Below are 8,620 nucleotides of genomic sequence, written 5' to 3'. Positions count from 1 at the left end.
AAATCTAAAAACTGTTCCAAAATCGTTTCATACATCATTGTTCAAACTTTGCATTACATAAATGGATTTTCATACACAATATGCATCAAAATATTTATTATGATAAGATCGATGCAGAAAATAAAAGAATATACATGCCTTTGCGTTAAAACGCACGAAGATAACGAGTACCGACGCGGTTGATTACGGGAGATGACCGGGAGACGCATGGCGTAAATCTCCATAAATATGCAAGGGAAAGGGGTTGTGATGGGGGATGCTAAAAGACAAACTCAAGAACCCTAGGTTCTCTCCTCCAAATGAACATGTATGTGTGTGTGCTGGTTTGTGTGTGTGTGTGTGGTGGTGGTGAGTTAGAAGGTTAATTAGGCGGTTAATTAGTTAAATAAATATACTAATAACTAATTAACATGCTAAATAAAATAATAATCCCCCATATTTTAAATAAAATACCACATGCGTCAAATTTTCAAATTAAGTTTAAATCCCCACTATTCAAATTAGTATTTTGGAAAGCTTAAAATCTTAACATCACCTAATAAATTAAATTAGGCTTAAAATACGAAAAATTTTCATAAATCACTTAAAATATCAATTTTCTTGACTTGAAAATCAAAAATCGCCTGAATCGTCATCGGTCTCTTTTCCCGATCTAGTACCGAATATTCACCTAAAACATAAAACTCAACAAAACGTTTTAACATGCATCAAATAAACATGTAATAATTTAAAATAATGCAAACCATGCATCGTTAAAATATTTTAAAATTAAATAAATAATTTAATAAATTCATTGGTTTACGTGTACTGATTATGGGCTCTTCAATTCCTTCCCCACTTAAATAAATTTCGTCCTCGAAATTAAATCTTACCGAACAACTCCAGGTAGTGACATCTCATATTTTATTCTGCCTCCCAAGTGGCCTCCTGCACTGATTGATTCAACCAATGGACTTTGACCGACTTGGTTACTTTGTTCCGAAGTCTCTGCTCCTCTCTGTCTAGAATTCGGACAGGTCTTTTTTCATATGACAGATCTGGAGCAACCTGCAAGGTCTCATAGCTCAAAACATGCGAAGGATTTTCCATATACTTCCTCAGCATCGAAACGTGGAACACATTGTGTACTCTGGCTAGATTCGGCGGTAGAGCTACACAATAAGCAAGAGTCCCAACTATGTCAAGAATTTCGAATGGCCCAATGAATCTCGGACTCACCTTGCCTCTCTTCTCAAACCTCATAACACCCTTCAAGGGTGATATCCTCACGAAAACTTGATCTTTTACGGCAAATTCGAGATCCCTTCTTCTCTTGTCAGCATAAGTCTTTTGGCAACTCTGGGCGGTCTTCATCATGTCTCGGATCTTGACCGCTACGTCTGCAGTCTGTTGAACGATCTCTAGACCAAGTTCTGATCTCTCACTGACTTCATCCCAATGAATCGGGGATCTGCACTTCCTTCCATATAGTGCTTCGTAGGGAGGCATACCTATAGATGATTGAAAACTTTTTTTGTAGGTAAAATCCACTAGGGGTAATTTCGATTCCAAATTTCCATGGAAATCGATCACACAAGCTCGCAACAAATCTTCCAATATCTGAATCACTCGCTCATATTGGCCATCTATATGAGGGTGGAATGCCGTATTAAATAGCAACTTTGTCCTCATAGCTGTATGTAAACTCTTCCAAAAGGGCGATGTGAATCTCGGTCTCTGTCATACACAATAGAAACTGGGATCTCATGCAATCGGACTATCTCTCGGATATTGAGCTCTGCATACTGAGTCATGGATAAAGTCATCTTCATCGGTAAGAAGTGTGTCGACTTAGTAAGTCTATCAACTATAACCCAAATAGCATTAGATCCCCTAACTGATCTTGGAAACCAAACTACAAAATCCATGGTGATATTCTCCTATTTTCACTCTGGAATAGGAAGCTGCTTAAGCATCCCTGCTTGCCTCTGATGCTCTGCCTTCACTTGCTGACAAGTGAGACATTCAGACACAAATCGACAGATGTCCCACTTCATCCATGGCCACCAATACAGCATCTGTAAATCCTTGTACATCTTGGTACCCTCTGCATGGATGGAATACGGAGATGTATGTGCCTCTATCAAAATATCCTCTCTTATCGAATCAATACTATGCACCCACATCCTTCCTTTGTACCTCACAATACCATCGGATACCACGTAGAGTACACTGCCCTTGGCTTCATCCTTCAATCTCCATTTCTGTAACTGCTCATCTGAAGACTGACATCTATGGATTCGGTCTAGAAAAGAAGACTGGACTGTCAAATTAGACAACTTGGGAGCTCTACCCTTAGGATAAACTTCTAGGCCAAACCTCTGAATCTCTGACTGAAGAGGTCTCTGTGCTGACAGTTGTGCTATGACTACTACTTTCCTGCTCAAAGCATCTGCCACAACATTAGCTTTCCCTTGATGATAGCTAATTTCACAATCGTAGTCTTTTACTAAATTCAACCACCGTCTTTGTCTCATGTTCAGCTCTTTCTGCGTGAAGAAGTACTTGAGACTCTTGTGATCAGTGAATATCTGGAATTTCTCGCCTAACAAATAATGTCTCCATATCTTCAACGCAAAGATAACGGCGGCTAATTCAAGATTGTGAGTCAGGTAATTCTTCTCATGCACTTTCAGCTGTCTGGAGGCATATGCTATAACCCGACAATGCTACATCAATATTGTGCCTAAACCGAGCTTATAAGCATCGGTGTATAACACAAAATTGCCTTGCCCTGATGGCATGGCTAAAACTGGCGCTGTGATAAGAGCATGCTTCAAAGTATCGAAGTTCTTCAGACATTCTTAACTCCACAAAATTTAGCATTTTTCTTAGTCAATGAAGTGAGGAGCACTGCAATCAAGGAAAACCCTTGAATAAATTTCTTGTAGTAACCTGCCAAGCCTAGGAAAATACGAATCTCTGACGTGTTTTTCGGCTCAACTCATTCTTTTATTCCTGCTCGTGAAACGTCTGCTTATTCGTTTTTCTTAAAAGTACTTAATTTTTTTTTCAAACCTCGCTTAGCATCGGATGAACCATACAATTTGTATAAAATATTTTTGATATCATTTTAAAATAAAACAATCAACTAGTATTTGAAAATCCAAAGGATATAGCATAAAATCATCCAACATTTTTCTCAACCTAAAAATAACATTCGAAAAGTATAGCTCATACTATAACATCTCAAAAATCACTCATAAATAAATAAAAGTCGTAAAAATATCTTTAACATAACTTAAAATCATAAATCATAACTATTGCGGAAAACTAGCGTAGGTACTCGGGTTATGTGCACCTTCAGTCCAGCAAAGTCAACCATCAAGACTTCCAATAACATTATTATCATAATCACCTGCATCAATCATACATAGTGAGTCTAAAGACGCAACACTTCATATCCTTGATAACAAGTAATATGTATACATATCACATACAACAGTGAAAAATACTTGTACTTAAAATATCGTTTTCATAAAAATGCATAAACTTTAAATATAAACAATTTCGTAAACATTTTCATGATACATAAATTTTAAAAACATTTTCATGATCCTTTTTCATGAACATATTCATGTCATCTTCAACATATCCATATACAAATTATCATCAATATATACGCATTCTTTTTTCATTTTTTTTGAATTCAGATCGTTAGTTGTGACTTTCGTGTTCATCTACGTCTACGTCTACGTGTTGGGCGATGGATCCATCTACATGTAACCACAGTACTGGGCGGCGGGGACACCAGCACACTCTCACCGGTCAACTGGGTCTTGGCCTTACGTATTAACATATCATCGTATACATATACATATTCATAACTGTATCCAAGGAAACACGATCGTCGGACTCCCACTGAGACCATAACCCTCACGATATCTCCAACATATCATCGTATTAGTCACAATTACTTCACTTCCTTCAGCGTTTCATATTATCATCACTTTATAAAATTTAAACATGCATATAACGTTTTTCTTTTAAACCAAGCATGCAACATATTTTTTTGAACGTTATCGTTTTATCATAAAAACCCATAATCGTTTAAAATAAACATTTTAACATATTAAAAATCCATAAAAATTTAAAATAACATTTTTACATCATAAATATTTAAAATATGCATTTAAATCATAAACATTTAAAATAAACATTTTAATCATATTAAATCACAACTTTTTAAAATAACATTTTTACATAATAAAACGTAAACATTTAAAATCAATGTCATAAAAATTCATAAACATCCATAATCATTGAAAATAATCATATTAGCATATAAAACAGCATTCAGAACACTGCCAAGACGTTTACTAATTTCTAGGTGTAAAATGACTGTTTTACCCCTGACGTAAAATTTTACTTTTTTGACTTTTTCTTAATTTTATTAACTCTAACATATCCCAAATAATTATTTAAGCTTATATGAATTTTTTCATATTTTTATTTAGGATAAATCGAGGACTTTTACTTTAATCTTTAAATAAGACGTGTTAATGCGTTTTAATCCTGAATTAAACCAAACCTTAATATAAAATTCCCAAATTAAAAACTTAGACTTATAAAAATTATTTAAGCTTAAACCTAATTTTTCATAATTTTATTAAGCGTAAGCTAGACGTTTCAATTAATTCGTTAATTAGCGTTTCGTGCGGCGATTAAATCCCGGATAAATCTAAAACTCGTTATTTTTTATCCCAAACTTTAAACATAACATTTTTAGTATTTATTCTACCCTTAGCAGGCATGAACCGCACCCGAGGACCAATGGTTCTATTTTTGTTCTAAAATTCGAAATATTGATACCTAACCGAACACATCGAGCCATCCCCTAATTTACTCGAGCCACGCCCAAGCCACCTTGAGCCAAAACCTAGCAAACCCACCAAGGGACCATAATGAACCAGCTCAATCCCTGTACCAGAACCCTGGACCCTCGAATAACCCCCTGGACTCGACCTCAAGTGCATGAGTGTGTGCGTTTGTAGTGTCCTTGCTGCATTGGGACTCCTAGCCACCTAAGACTCCACCAGCCCTTAACCACCGAGCCCCACTTGACCTTAGCCAACCCTGTACCATGCCCAGACTCGACCCAGACCAGCCCTAGCTCCGGAGCCCATGCACAAGCCTCCTGGATCAGAATCACAGCATGCGCGCACAAGGCCCCCCTCATGCTCTCATATTCATGCTCGGCCCTGCTTGAACCAAACCATCCCATCCCTTGTCTAGACCCTGGACCACCTTCTCTAGACCCTAAAGGACCTAGCTTAACCCAGCCCAGAGCTCCTGGCCACGCAACCTCCTCCCTGCACCAGCTAATCACCTGCGCTCCATCTTGCTGTAACTCTCGGGTGGAGTCCTAGCTTGCTAGGACTCCTCCCCAGCCTCTTACCCCGAGTCCTAGTGTGACACCTCGACCCAATTTAATAAAATAGCAGCGGAATTTAAAATTTTTCTTTCAATGGAAGGAAGTTTCAAATACATTTCTATAAAATCTTTACATCAAAAGTAAAGACATGATCATTCAAATGATATAACAAAAATACAAAATATCATTCCTATGATCATGTCCAAAATGTCATCCAAAAATCATCATCCTTCCAACTTGGTATGCATATGACCCCGGTCTCACAATCAACGTTCCGGTCCGTCGCTTTTATCTGCATCACATGAAATAACTGAAATGAGTATAAAACTCAGCAAGTGGAACTCTTATATAGCAATGATCATAACATACTCTGTAAAACATAACTTAGAAATCAGTAAATACCATCAACTCTGAAACATGAATAACATAGCAATAGCATAAAATGAGATGGTATTTCTCTTTTCTCTGGTATGGATTGATATCAATAGTATCTCTGTCTATGGTTGCTCGTATCCCATCGATATAAATCGACAACTCTGAGGGATATAAGCCTATGGTCGTTGATCAACTAATTGCATGCAATCTCTGACTATGTATCTATCAATCCATAAAACATTTGAATTCTCTCTTTGGCATTAAAACAAACACTTTGAATACACTATTCTCTTGTATTCCCTTTTTAAGCAATTGAGGCATATACAAGCCTCTACTCTACAACACATTGAGTCAATACATACTATGAATCAAATGGAAGGGAATAGCATAATAAAACTCTTGAAAAAAACAATACATATAGAATCATGTGAGCACAATAAATGAGATTCCACTTACAACCACTTGAAACCTTGGTTCTAAACTCTTGGTTGAAATCCTACAATAATAAACCATAAATCACACCATTAACAACTCAATAATCAAACACCCATGTCAATTAACCCATAAATCCAACCAAATCAACAAACCCATATCACATCTCCTCCAAACAAAGAAATACCTAAACCAAAAGACTTACCTTAGCTCTTTGAACAACCAAGAACCTTGATCTCAACTCAAATCACCAACTAAGAGCTTGGATAAAAGAAAAGAAAGGAAGAAAATGAGAGAACCCTAGTCTCCAAGGAGAGAAATCGAAAATGGGAAGAAAGTAAATGAGGGAAAGTGAACCAATCATCCAATTATATCACTTAAAATCTCGAGCTGTGCGCGACCGCGGGTGCGCTCCTATCTCTACCGCGGGTGCGCTGAGCTCACGGCCTCCCAACCAAAATTCTGAAATCGACGACTGCGGGTGCGGTCCTAACTTTACCGCGGGTGCGGTGCCTTCACCGTGGGTGTGGTACCAATACACCGCGGGTGCGGTGTGTCTACGGCATTTCTACACAAAATGTTGTAATCAAGACCGCGGGTGCGCTGCTGCAAGGACCGCGGGTGCGGTCTGGTCACGGCCAAGAACAATACTAAAGCAACTAAAATCGAACCGAAACGCTGATACTAAACATCCACCATCCATGAACATCAACAATACCACAAAATAATAATAACCAACCATACTAAAACCAATAAACACAACTCTTAACATCTAAACCAAATAACCCAATAAACATACAAAACTCTAGGACTCTTCCCTTGACGCAATCACATCCCTAGACAAGCCCTGGTCCCAACCAAAGCCAAGCCAAGCCACCAAACCTTTCCAACCAAGGCCCTACACTCAACATGACACCCGATGGTTTCCAGCTTTGTGTTTCTTTTATTGTGCAGTGTTATTGTTGCTTCTAATGACTCTTAAACTCGTGTAAAACATGTCCCATAACATCCTAATACATGGAAGTCCCTTCTAAACAGAATAAACATGTTTTTTGGGTCAATTAACAAACTTTCAAATTCATGATGAAGCACAAAAACGAAAATAAGAAAAGTACATCTTGTTTTTCCATGCAATACATAGTGATGGATGAGTATAAAGGAGAATATGACATGCCTTTGCATATTTAAAGCACGAATAAACGTCGACGAATCGAAGAACGTTGACGACGAGACCTTGGCTTGAAATCCTAAGCAAAACTTGATGCTTTTCCTTGAAGGATATGTGTGTGCCGTGTGATAATAAGAGTTTTGGTGTGCCAAAAATCTGAAGTGGCGTGTGAAAGTGTCGGTTTGGGGTGGGTTTAACATATTAAATAGTTAATTATCTCCTTAATTAAGCTTAGGCCCATTAAGCATAAATTTAGGCCCATTATTCTTAATTAGGATTTAATTAAAATATTAAAATAGTTTTACTAAAATAAGTTTGTGAATTTAATTGTCGGGTTACCAAAAGGTTCGTATTTTTGTTGAAAAATTAACACCGATAAAATTTACGTCCCGGCGTATAAAATCACCTCAAAAACCCCTTATTTTCAAAAATATGAAATACCATCAACCATATTTCAAATAATTAATAACAATTATTTAATAAAAACATTTTACATTTTCAGTCATCGGTCTTCGTTCCTCGTTCGCAACTTGAATAATCCTTTAAAAATACAATTTTATGCATAATGACAAAAAACCCTATTTAACATATAATCATGCATATCACATAATCAATTAAGCAATTAAAATAATTTAATTAACCATTTTTCAGAATTCCTAGATTTGCATGTCGTTGGATTACGTCATCTTAATTTTGGACCTTACAGCTACTTTAGCTGGATCCACCTCAATGCCACTGCTAGATATGATATGTCCCAAAAATACTATTTTCTCCAACCAGAATTCACACTTAATGAATTTTTCAAACAACTTGTGGCTCTACAAGAATTGCAAAACTTTACTCAAATGTTGACTGTGTTCCTCATGGCTCTTTGAGTATATAAGAATGTCGTCAATGAATACTATGACGAAATGATCTGGGTCGGGCTCTCGATTCATTAGTCCCATAAAAATATCTGGAGCATTCGTCAGTCCAAATGGCATCACTAAGAACTCGTAGTGCCCATATCTAGTTCTGAATGATGTCTTATGAACATCTGCATCCTTTACCTTCAGTTGATGTTACCCAGATAGATCTATCTTAGAGAACATTGTAGCTCCCTGCAACTGATCGAATAAGTCCTCGATCCTTGGTAATGGATACTTGTTCTTGATCGTTATCTTGTTCAATTCCCGGTAATCGATATACAACTTCATGCATCAATCTTTCTTTTTTACGAAGAGCACTGGTGC

The sequence above is a fragment of the Primulina eburnea genome, chromosome 8 (assembly GCF_022965805.1).
Source record: "Primulina eburnea isolate SZY01 chromosome 8, ASM2296580v1, whole genome shotgun sequence".
Lineage (NCBI taxonomy): Eukaryota > Viridiplantae > Streptophyta > Magnoliopsida > Lamiales > Gesneriaceae > Primulina > Primulina eburnea.
The sequence above is the reverse complement of the archived record's forward strand: the minus strand, read 5'-3'. Positions refer to the sequence as shown.